This window comes from Lissotriton helveticus, chromosome 11 (genome assembly GCF_964261635.1).
Source record: "Lissotriton helveticus chromosome 11, aLisHel1.1, whole genome shotgun sequence".
Taxonomy (NCBI): domain Eukaryota; kingdom Metazoa; phylum Chordata; class Amphibia; order Caudata; family Salamandridae; genus Lissotriton; species Lissotriton helveticus.
In genome coordinates, this window is record NC_136072.1 from 235639862 (window position 1) to 235652963 (window position 13102).

Consider the following 13102-nt stretch of genomic DNA (forward strand, 5'->3'; position numbering starts at 1 on the left):
CATATTTATAATACATAGGTTTTTGAAGGTTTGTGCTATATAGTTGAGCCAAGGAATCTTTAAACAATTATCTAGATGGAGACAATCATTGATAATGTTTCTATTAAATGTAGTCTCTTCTTTCAACCATATAGATCTCCATAACAATAATGGTCTTAACCCAATTAGATCTGTCAGGTAATTAATCCCCACTTCGCTATGTATAAGATCAGGGGATGCAGAGGCGAGCAAACAGAGCAACTTTTTGAGAAACTTATTTTCCTCTGTTTTCAAGTCATCATGGTGTTAATGGCCCCATACCCCCCGCACCATAAAGTGCAATCGAAGTACATCTAGATTGGTAAATGTGCACCATATCTTTAATTCTACGGTCCCCGATTTTGGCAGCAAACCTAAAAACCCCGTGCACACTTTTTACCAATTTGGACTTAACATTTATCATTTCCTGTGACCATTTACCGTTACCGGAAAAAGTTATCCCTAAGTAACAGAACTTATCTACTGTTTGTATTTTCTGTCATTCTACAAAAAAGGATTTGGTTTTCCCGGGCCTCAAGCCACAAATCATAGAATAAGTTTTGGTCCTATTGAGCTGCAATTTTCTACCCTTAATAAAATCAACAATCTTCTCTATTAACCTCTGCAATCCTATCGGAGTTCTCGATAAAAGCACGGCATCATCCGCATAAAGCAGAACTGGCACATCTTGACCATCCACCTGGGGTGCATCCGACTTAACAAGTTTAAGCTCTGCGTCCACTGCATTAATAAAGAGTGTAAAAAGCAATGGAGCAAGGATGCAGCCTTGCCGGATGCCCAATTTAACTTCAAATTTAGGGGTACACTCACCCCTTTGGCCATACCGCACGGATGTCATTAATTTTTCATAAAGCCTAGCCAAAAAAAAGATTATAGGCTCTGGGGCACCAAGACCTAGTAGGATCGGCCATAACAAGGCATGATCCACTAGATCAAATGCGCTGCTTAGGTCAGCGAAGCATAGGAAAAGGGACCCTTGCTCTGCACATGTATATTTTCCTATTATTAAATCCAAATTGATGCACTGCTCAAGGGTTCATCGCCCTTTCCTAAAACCGTATTGGGACTATGTTAAAATCCTGTTTTCCTCTGCCCACTCCTCTATCCTAACTAGTAGGACCCTGCTCATAATTTTGATTGTTTAGTCTAAGAGAGAAATCGGCCTGTAATTTTTTGTTTTGGATCTATCCCCTTTCGTGAAAATGGGGATAATTATTGATTCACCCCAAGTAGCGGTGGATTTTACCATTACAGCTACGTTAAAAACTCTATTTAATATGGGGCCCCAGAGAGCAGGAATGGCTTTATAAACATCTATCGGAACGCCATCCGGTCCAGGAGCTTTCCCTCCCTTGCTGCTGTTAATACCTTGTTACACCTCCTTAAGTGTAATATTAAGTGGTAGAATTGGCCAGATGCCTGAATCACCAGAGTCCATTGTGATTACATTTCCAGGGTTAAAAATGTTAGCGAAATGTGCAACACATGCCTCACTACTGACATGGGATGTCAATTCAGGGACATCATCATTTTTTAAGAAGGGTGAATTAACTGTTTCCCAGAACATCTGGCTGTTAGATGTTTCAACAGTCAGTGTTAATTTGTCCCAGGCCTCCTCTTGGAGCTCTCTCTTTCTCTGATTGAGTTGCAATTTATAGGTCAATCTTAAGTTCTAAACAAGCACCATATCCCTACTCCTACTAGACAGTGCATGTGTTAACTGATTCAGGGAGTGAGTACATGCATGGTTGAACCATCCTTTATTCTGAGTCAATTTCTTGTTGGAAGTCCTAGTCATAATATTATCAATAAATCCATTGATTTTACCAAAATTCGTTAAGATCTGGGCTGATTCGATGTTAACTTCCAGACTCTCCATAATCTCTGTGTAGCCAACTGTAATAATATGTTTTAATACCTTTTCCGGATTAACCCCTTTCCATTTTATCCTGGTACCATTGGATCTACATGGGGTTATATTGCCAATCCTTGTTTGCATTACTGGACATCTATTGTCTCATACAGCTAACGTCATTGTAATACAATTATGGTCACTTAATAATAGATCTTCTACCCAGGGTGTAAAACATAGGGGGGCAATGTTTGTTGAGACCAATACGTGATCTATAATAGTGTTAGCAATTCTGCCCGTAAAAGTAGGAATCAACTTTCCATTGCCGTCTTTTGCACACTGCATTATGTCCAATCGAATTTAGCCATAAATGTGTTTAAAATTTCGCCATAGTGATTGTGTGGGAAGTGCACACAATCATCTCCTGAATCATTCGTAAACCCACATATCTTAGTTGCAGACAGGGGACACAATTGCGTATTAAAGTCACCCACCCAAATTATATAAAAAATAACACCTTCATCACAACACAAAATTTCAATTGTATTCTCCAATTCTGTAACTATCTTGTGACGTGTATATTCAAACAAATATTATAAAAGTTAATTAACAAAATTTCCCTAGGATTTTTCTGGTGTAGCCAAAGTACCTGTGAGTGGCAGCCAACACTAATAGATGTTTTAACTTCTATCGGCAGGTCAATGGGCATGAGTATTAACAAACCCCCCTTTGCTCTGCCTGCTGTGGAACACAAAGCAGGCAAGTTATAAGAGACAAACCCATCAAAATTAACATGTTCCACACACCAGGTTTCCTGCAGACAAATAATGTCATGCTTGTTAACAAAGTCCATCCATCCTAACATATCTGTTTTCTTAGTCAGTCCAGCTATATGTCCAGCTATATTCCATGAGGCTATACTAAACCCTCTAGTTTTGGGTCTCTCTATAGTTTCTGCTATCTGGGTTATTGACCGCTGATCATCCCCAGACGCATTAACCATGTTGGGCAGAGCATGGTTCAAAAAATCTGCCTCTGTATGGTCATTCCCATTACCATTTAAGGTTTCTCCCTGTTCTTCACTCAGATTCCTTCCTTTCAAGATGTTTATATCCCCTTGTAGACTTAAGACCCGACTAGATGACAATTGCCCTGCTGGGTTCTCGGCCCCTTGTTGCCTAGAGCTCCTAGAACCCACTATACTTTAATTGTGGCGGGCAGGGCTGTGTCAATCATTATCTTCAAGGGAACTAAGTGGTAGGAATCTATTGCAAATAGGGAGGGCAAAGTGTTGCAAAGGTGGCAATGACCAATTAGTTCTTGGGTAGGCCCGGACTGATGCCATAGGTATATCTCGTTTTAAATGGCTGTAGAAAAAACCAAGGGGCAGAGCTAGAATACTACCATCATTATCTGTCAAGACAGAGGCTCTCTCCAATGTGATCTTGGCATATTATGGTTTCCTAAAATTCACATTAACACAGTCCCCCTTTTTTGTTTTCCTCGTAGGACTGATACAGTTTACTCTTCTGGTCGTAAGGATCTAGTCTGCATGACTAAATGGAAAACCGCAATTACGATTTAACCAGTCAACCACTTTATTTTTTAGGGATGCATGTGTTTCTATTGAACTCGGGCTAAGGGAAGGGATGTTTACTAATACTGCCACATATGGACAGCAATCCGGGGGCAAATTAATGGATCTAATCCTTATTCCTGCCTCTGGGTCTTTATCTGTCGGATTAATGGATATCTTAACGGCCTCCTTAATCCTAGTGCCTTGACTTTCTATCTCATGGGAGTAACTATCCCTTGGTAGTTCCTTTCTTTATCCTACTGGGACTAAATTATCTACTGGATTAGGTACTCCAGGATAAGAGCTTATCGATGGCCCAACCCTTCCATGCCCTAGAGTATCAGAAACGACCCCTAGGGCGGCTGTTGATCCTGTACCCTGTAGATCTTTATGCTGACTTAACAACCTCACCGTTAAGTTTATTTATTCTCTCTTCCAATGGTTCAAGATATTTTTCTAATGTAAGGGTTAAGGCTGTTATGATCCTATTAACTTGTGCATCACACATAATCCCCATATCAGATGGATCTTCCACTGTAGGATTAGATAATAGAACCTTGGTGCCTTTATTAACTGTCCCCTGTTTTTGCTGGTTTTTCCTACAACTCCTTTTCTTTTTAGGGATGGGTGGATCGTTACATTCCTGTATATTATGTACTTCTCTAGATTCAGGGGGAGAATCTGAGGCAGGATCTTGTCACATGACATTTGAATGGGGGGTAATGTGTAATTCTTTACTAGTATTAGGCTCGGTATTAGACTCCAATAGTGAGTCAACCGCTTTTGCGGTAGTGGATACATTTCCTAGCCCTAACGATAGGCGCCACTCAGCCTTATCTATCTCAACGCTAATGGCACTAACCGCCTTCACGAGGTAGCATTCAATAGTAGAGCCTGGGGTCTCATTTACATTGTTATTTCCTTTTTGGGTTTTGCGTTTCTACATATTGTTAATGGCGTATTAAGCAAAATCCAAGAATAACAAACAATAAGAAAAACCCCACTTAATAAGGTATTATTTTTTGCTTAATAATAGCGGGAACACAGGTACCCAAATATACTCGGTATTACAAATGTAATACTTATTCCAAAAGCCAGAGCCTAGTACTCTAATGTAACCAACACTCGGGAAAGATAGTACGGAATGAGAACAGATGTCAGGTCAAATATCCTAGTTACACAGACACCCTTAAAATAATAAAAGAGAAAGGTTATTGATCAACTAAAATTCAAAAAGAATTTACATCTGCTGATATTAAAACTACAGGTCGGTTGCATAGGCTTTAACAAAACACTAGCATAACCGGTTACTCACAAGTTCTTCAACAGTCTCAAGTTACAGATCCAAAGGGATTGGCCCAGCCCAGCCTCGTACAGTCTCGGACGGGCTCAGACGGGCCCGCCCTTGGCCCAGGCTTCGCCCTGCGCGCGCCCGCGCGCGTTCCGCGAAGTGGATATTGCGGTTGATTAAATCCTCTCTGCCGGGGGGTGGAGCAAGGGTAGGGCGGCGTGTGTGGGCCTCGTGAAATTGTGGGACCTTGAGTCCTGATTGTTGCAGTCAGCCCCCTCTCAGCACAACAACGAAGCGTCTTTAACGGAGTGGGAGGCGCGAGCAGCAATTCTACTCCTCGAGCGAGGGCAGGGCAGGGTGCCTGGGCCCCGTGGAATTGTGGGACCTTGAGTCCTAATTGTTGCAGTCAGCCCCCTCTCAGCACAACAACGAGGCATCTCCCGAGGAGGGGGGGGCGCGAGCAGCAATTATACTCCTCGAGCGAGGGCAGTGCGGCGTGCGTGGGCCCTGTGGACTTGTGGGGCCTTGAGTCCTGATTGTTGCAGTCAGCCCCCTCTCCGCACAACAACGAAGCGTCTCCAACGGAGTGGGAGGCGTGAGCAGCAATTCTACTCCTCGAGCGAGAGCAGGGCGGGGTGCATGGGCCCCGTGGAATTGTGGGACCTTGAGTCCTAATTGTTGCAGTCAGCCCCCTCTCAGCACAACAACGAGGCATCTCCCGCGGAGCGGGAGGCGCGAGCAGCAATTATACTCCTCGAGCGAGGGCATGGTGACGTGCGTGGGCCCCGTGGACTTGTAGGACCTTGAGTCCTGATTGTTGCAGTCAGCCTCCTCTCAGCACAACAACGAAGCCTCTCCCCGTATCGTAGTCATTAAGATGCTAGAGAAAAAATAGGGCAGCTTTATACTTAGAGAATTTGTAACCAGGCAACAGCGGTAATATAAATCTCCTAGTAGATGGCAATTACTAACAACAACAAATTACAAAGTATAATAAAGATTGATATGATTTCTCATCACATGGGCAAGTGCCAATGGCAGTGGAGGAATATTGTCTTAATAGAAAACAGAATAGCCATCGTATAGAACCTAGCCTAAATCTACCCAGTAATGTTCTCTCATAAACAGTTGTCACATATAGTAAATAGGGGCAATCAATAGCACTGTTTGGATAATAAAGGAATCTCTAACCAGGGATTTAGTCACTTCTGTTAACTGTCTTGCAGCCTTTCTATGCTTAGTGAAGCTATCCTGGGCGCAATATTTAACCTTTTTGATAATAGTCTCAGGGCGCTCAAACAAATATACACAACCATGAGCTAAAATTGTGTCTCTAATGTATTCTAATCATGGAATTGACAGACCGCGGGAGCAGGACAAGCAGTCTCTAATGACTGCCCGGTTAAGCTCTGCTTCCTTTTTAGCCCAGATTGAGCACCAAAGAACCAAGGGGGCAGCATTAATAATATCTTGCAAATACTCCATGCCTAGCTCCTGATGCAGAGAGAAATGCGGTGTAGAAGAGGGAACACCTAATAGCCGGAGGAAGAATCTATTCTCCTGCATTACCCCTCCATCTCTGCCCATGCCGTATGTTAAAATTGGCAAGCATTTCCAGTTATATATCTCTAGGGTCGGAGCAAACTCTTTTTTTGTCGTTGGACATAGCAAGCGAAAAGGTAGTACCTACTGTTCGGGTTTAACATGATATCCTATTTTTAATGCATGTTGACCAAGTGTACCAGTCATCAAACTCCAAGCCAAGGTACGTAAATGAGCTTACTCTGCCAACTATATTTAGGGTACATGTGTTTATGTTTCTAGGGCCGCATACCATTGTGTATGTTTTTGTAAAATTAGTCTCCAGTTCCAGGTCTCTCATGAATGATACATAATTAGAAATTAGGACCTTAAGGCCAATGGCCGTTCTGGAAGAGGACTGTGTCATCTGCGTATAGTAGCGCAGGCACAGCTTTCTGCTCAATGTGAGGAACACCCACCTGACAGATACTAATGTTCTATCCAGGTCATTTGTGTAAGGTAAAAAGAGGATCGGGCGAGAACACACTCCTGACACCCCCCTCGTTCCACTTTGAAGGGTTGGGGGCTTTCACCAGCATTGCCAAATCTGACGGATACTGTGAGATCATAATGTAAGAGTCTTAAAAAAGGAGACCAACCTGCATCAACGCCCATACTCTCTAAGATGGACCACAACTCGGATCTACATACTCAATCAAAGGTGCTTGATAGGTCCATAAACGCCAAATGGGTGGAGAAACCCGTGGCATATTGATACTTAGCCACAATTAGGTGGAGATTGAGGCACTGTTCAATTGTCCCAAGCCCCTTTCTAAACCCTTACTGTTTTGGGGAGAGGATATTATTTGCATTTATCCACGCAAGGAGGCGATCCAGAAACACTTTCCCAATGATTTTAGGCTCAGAGTCTAGAAGAGATAGCGGGCGATAACACGTTACATCATGCACATTTCTTTTTTGAAAATGGGAGCAAATGTTGAGGTGCACCAAAATGTAGGCACACCCGCGCAACAAGTGGGATTAAATACATAGGTGAGCACATGAATCCAAAACCCCGGGTCCTCCCTGAATAAACCAAGGGGGACACCGTCTGGGCCAGGAGCCTTCTTACACCGAATGTTAACAGTGGCTTTAAGCACCTCTTGCTCCCTAAATTGAAGTTTAATACTGTGGGAAGCTGGCCTGGCATATGATGTCCACTAATGGAAGTGGGCACCTTGCACCTGTCCAGACAACCCTTAAGGTGATTTAAGAGGTCTTAGGCAACCTTACAAAGCTCTCAAAGTGGTAGCTGTGGAGGGCAGACTGCAGGATTAGTCCAGAAGGCGTGTAAAGCAGCTTGTTTTACCAGAATGCAATATTATAGTATAGATATGATGAAAAGAACCACACAAGGTTCTTATAAAAATATGTATTTATTATATAATACTCTCTAACATGTTTAGATATCTCCTATCCGGAGATAAACACAATGCACACAATACTTTGCAAAGAAACACTAAATAGCACAGAATACTCAGTGGACCCCAGGGGGGGACCAAGCCATATACTAAGAAAGTGGCATAAGAACCGCGACTCGGGTTTAGACAGTGTCGAGAGGACGTATACATGCTGGGGACCCAAGGAACCACCCAAGCCGTGTGCTCCGTACAACTCGTCGGGTAAGTTGCGGTTGGATTTTTAAAGATTAAGGCCCCTTCCCAGTGGAGTTTAGAAGAAACCGCAAGGAAGACAGAAGGTTGGAGATTCACCCTACCCATTGATAACCTGGTACCCTTGTTACCTACACCAGGGAAGCCGGGTGTATAGGTGTGAAGTGGTGTCGGAAACCACCGCTGACTTCAGGAATGTGCCGCTGTTGGAAAAGGGGAAAGTGTCCGGTGAAATCTGAAGGTGGATTCTAGGTGAGAGGTACCTGAAAGCAGAGGGGACAGAGTCTATGTCACTCAGTAGTGACCAGGAGACTTGAAAGATGAATACCCTCCGATGTCGGGTGTTGCAGGATGGATGACGATGACCTTGACTCTAGAGCTGTGAGGACCAGGCGACGCTGAGGAAGACCAGGAGCCGTACACGAGCTGTCCCACGTCGGATGTCGAGTGCGGAGGGGTCGGTGTGTGGCGGTAGCACCAACAAGCCTTGACAAATGCAATCAATCCAGAAATCAAGGAAGGTGCAACGTCAGGACCAGCAAGGTCCAGGGGACTCACCACAAGCAGGGGAGTTAGGGCAGGCCTGAGTAGTCAGGGGAGCCCAAAAGAAACAAAGGTGACCCTCAAATGGACCCACAGGCAGGATGTACTGGAGTCGCAAGAGGACCTTAAGCAGCTCACCTAAAGAAACAGGCCACAATGTACACTATGTGGTGTGGCTGAAGATTCTGGTCACTGCAGGTGTTCGGGGTTGGAGCTACTTGGAGCCCGACGCTCTTATTGGAAGGAAGACAACATGCCTTTGCAATTGCAAGTTGACGCGGTGCACAGGGGTTCAGTTATTGCAACCCCCACAAGGGATACTGACCCTAAACTTGGTGAGAGGGCAGTGCAGGCCTCAAGAGCCGTGGAAAATTACCACCTGTGTTGCAGAATCTTATGGAGCTTAGGGTCAGCAGACTGATCGACTTAGTTGCAGTGCCTGCGAATGCAGGGGAGTGACTCCTTTACTCCAGGGAAGATTCCTTCATGTGCCTTTGATGCCCACAGACCTTGTAAGGTTCCTGTATGGTGCACAGGCACAGATGATGCAACAGACTGGAAGGGAGACGAAGTCGAGCCCAAACGTAGTCCAGCGAAATCTAGAGTGTCCAGACGGTAGAAGAAGAAGTGGGTCTGATCTGAAGTTTGTACCACAATGAATCTAGGGACCCACCCACAGGTAAGCCCTTAAGTACCCTAAGGAGAGGGTTGGGATGATTCAGGGGACCCTTCCAGTGGAGGGTCTGGACAGGGGGGAGGTTACTCCCATGTCCTTTGTCGGTTTTGCGCCAGAGTGGGAGCAACAGCTCCCAGAGCTGACTTGAACTTGCCTCTACATGGGGACACCAAAAGTGCCCCTTATGCAGACTGAGTGGCGCTAGCAAGTGCACCACTCGGCCCCAATACACTAAATCCTGTCTGGGAGGTGGTCACACCTCCCTGTGACAGGATGCCTATTGTTCTGCCTTCCCCTGCTTGAACTTGGCTCAACAGCAGGAGGGACGAACCATGTCTCCAGTTGGCAGCAACCATTTTGTGCTGTCCAGGTCAAGAAGGCTGGAACCGGGAGTACTGAGAGCCTAATGGAGGGCTCTCCTCGGTGCTTGGAATCATATCCCCACACCGTTTACGATGTGGGGGTCTGATTCCAACATGTTTGATACCAAATATGATAGGATTTGTTGCGGCTGTTTTCGAGATGGTCATCGTGCGGTCACGCAATGCCCTTCTATGTAGTTATATGGCTCCTTCACTGCCAATCCAGGAGAATGGACTCCGTAGGCTGCAGGGGTGTCCTGCTCATGCAGGGGCACCCTCTCACTCAGAACCAAGCACCGTGCACTCAGGATTATAAAGGCGTGCTAGAGGGGTGATTTATAGGTTTTAAGTGCAATGACCCTTAGATATAGTAAACCTATATCTTTCTTAAGTAGTGCACGCACCAATGTACACAGGATGCATTGGCAAGCCTGTAGTTCCATTTTGAATGGTCTCTCATGTATAATACATGCTGCAGTCTATGGGAGACCTCTGGGGTACCTATGTTCTGGGTACATGGGTACCATATACTAGGGACTGACAAGAGTACCCTAGTATCCAATCTGAGATTTACCTAGGTATTGAACACAACAGTATAGGGATAAAGCAGATAGACCGGGGTCCTGATTAGCAGGATCCCAGTCAGACTAGTCAAAAACAGCTTAGCACCAGGCAAAACGTGGGGGTAACCATGCAGAAGGATCCTACCTTCCTACAAATACAGGGAGGATTAGCCATCTGGGCTTCTTCTATAGACCTGTTGCCAGAGGCATACATTCCTGAGAAATGTGCCAGACAAACCACTGCCATGATGTGAACAATAACTTTCAGTTTTGTAGCAAATCCATGTCTTCCAAATGTTAGTAGAAAAGGGATTTGTATTTAAACCAATGGGTGGTTGCATGGGAAGGCGCAGGTACCACCCGTGGTATGCCCCATTGATGCAAAGTGACACAAAGTGGAAATCATGATTTGCCTTGGAAAGTAAATCCCACCACAACACTTTGTGCTGAGCTTGTGTCACTTTTGTGACTCAAATCCGGAGCAAAGTGTTTGTAAATCAGGGCCACAATGATTTTCAAGAGGAAGATGGAGGGAAGCATTGGAGGTGTATTTAGATGAATTACAAGGATTCAACTATGTTTTTAGACAGAAGAGAAGACTTTTGAGAGGGAGGTCGTATCAGAATTATAGTCGAACATCTTGCATTGAAGAACATTATAACAAAATGAGGTTTGATAAGCTATTCATCAGAAAACCTAAGATGCATAGTCCTCCTATCTTTTTTAGTATGCATCCATGAAAACATAAGGTCATTTTGCCCTGTAGTAAATTCACAGTGAAGCAAACAAAGACATTGTATATCATTTTGATGTTACAATACGTTACAATGATTTCACTTCTGGCAAAAGTTGTAGGTGCCTGATGGCCACAGATGACTCCAACTCTCATGGAACTGTGCAGAGGAGCTGCTGTCTGATCATATTCTGTAGCTGCTCATGACAGGCATATCAGAAGTTTTTAGGGGACAAAAAATTAAAGAAAGTGCATAACGAAAACGCATGCAGGATGTTGTTCCTCTATAGTTCTAAGTATCCAAAGTCTAGTTAATAAAACTGGGCTTTATTATAGGTCCACCATTTTGGCTGGAGGTGACATTCAAGAATGTGTGTAGTTAAGAATCTATGCCACAAACTCAGGACATACGCAAGGGTTGGCAAACAATTTACAAATATAACGAGCAGTCTTAGTCCAATCAAAAATCTTCTAAACTCCTGCAAAGACAGCCCCACAAAGGAAATGTTATCACAAAAAGTGTTGATAGTGGGGAGTTTTTTTTTCCTTTTCACTCAACAGTTACCATTTCTTGCATCATATTTAATGTAATTTGAGCTATGCGATGTTGGAGCTGTGGCATTTTCTGCATAGTTATGGATTTGCCACATAAACCATCATCTGCTGCATCATCTGCAGATTTTCATTTTTTTAAAAAAAGTGTTTTTAGCTTGAACCGATCAACAGTTCCCGAAAAGTCGGTGACATATGTTGCAGTGTAATGGAATGCCGTTTTCAAAGGATGACTGGCCACCTTTTTTTGTTTCTTATTGCTGCATTTGGGTACCAAACTGGTACTTAAGGCAGTGAAACCTTCACCCAGATTTGTTAGAGGGTAAAAAAATTCAAAATAATGAGGTAATACTATCGCAAAGTGTGGTGCATTATGCCACATAATTTACCTTTTCTTGCTGCATAATTTAGTCAACCCTGGGACATTATGCCCAAGTAATTTGAGGCACATTTCATCAGCCAAGGACCACTCCAAGACATCTTTCATCCAATTCTAAACTGTCGGCTCTTGGGTGTTAGCTGGTGTATTTTAATATGCCTTTTTGTTAATATTAAAATAAATTGAAGCGTGGCTTGAGGCGTCAAGATGGCGGTCATACTCTAAGAGTGCTCCGGACCCCCTCCGTCATCCGCCTCACATCGGCCCACTTGTACCTGCCATCAACGCCCCAGATTCTCAGGGCCGACTCCTGTACCCTACCTGCATCGCTCTGACCGCTCTTGTGGCCTGCCTGGTGCCCGCGCTGCCTTTGCTGACCCTCTTCTTCGGGCGGCCTTCCTCCCTCAAAATGGCGGCCCCCTCTCTGCCTCCTCTCTGGGCCTGACGTCTCGGCCGGGCGCTCCGGCTTCTCCCTCCACGCCCTCCCCATCTGGGATCCTCCTGGCGGCAACGGTCTGTGCCGGTGGCGGAGGGTCGGGCTGGAGCCCGGATTCGTGGGGTGTGTTCCTGCCTTGCTGCCTGAGGATCCGAGAGAGCTGGCTCCGGGGAGTCTTGGCGGTGCTCGGAGGGGCGGAGCGGCGCCCGCGACCTTCCAGGGGTGGAAGTGGCCAGAAGAGGCTGCTGCCGGACGGCGTAGGGTGTGGCGCTGCCCGCACGCTGCGCCGCATCTACACACAGGACAACCCTCGACAGCGGATCCGGGCCTTATCGGTCTACTGGCCCTGCCCCCGGGCGTCCCGGTGGTGAGTGGCCGCCGGGCCTTGGGAGACGCAGCCGCCGGGACGACTGTGAAGGTGCCCGGAGCCGGATGCGGCCTGCGCCACTCAACTGAGGAGGTGAGGAGGCAGGGGGTTTGTTGTGTGTGTCGCCTCCCCCCCGAACCCTTCGGCGGCCATACCGGGCCGCGCAGACGCAGAGTAGAGGGACTGTGGCAGAGGCGGGCAGAGGGACTGTGCGCTGCGGTGCTGCCTGGCCAGCTGGGCCGCCCCTGGGGCCTGGGATCGATTCACTGCCTTCTTGAGACGCTGGTGAGCCCCATTGCAACCCCGTGTGTGACTCCCACTGGGGCGCCCCTTCCCCCCTCTGGCCTGCTGCAACTATTCGCGCCCTCTGCCATCTTGGGGTGCCGGGAGGAGATATGTGCTGGTGGACCCGCCGGAGGAGCGGGCGGCTGACCCGAGACTGTCCTGTGTCCCCGGAGGCGGGTGGCATGGTCTGCAGTGAAGTGTGACACCTCCTTTGTCTGCCCTGATACCGGGGAGGCGAGGTGCCCGACTCTCGG

At 46.1% G+C, this 13102-nt stretch overlaps 1 protein-coding gene across 2 annotated transcripts in view; it reads right to left on the reverse strand.

Moving 5' to 3' along the window:
• LOC144792820 (ceruloplasmin-like) overlaps positions 1-13102 on the reverse strand; it is a 477616-nt gene that overhangs the window by 67679 nt on the left and 396835 nt on the right. The window lies entirely within an intron of this gene.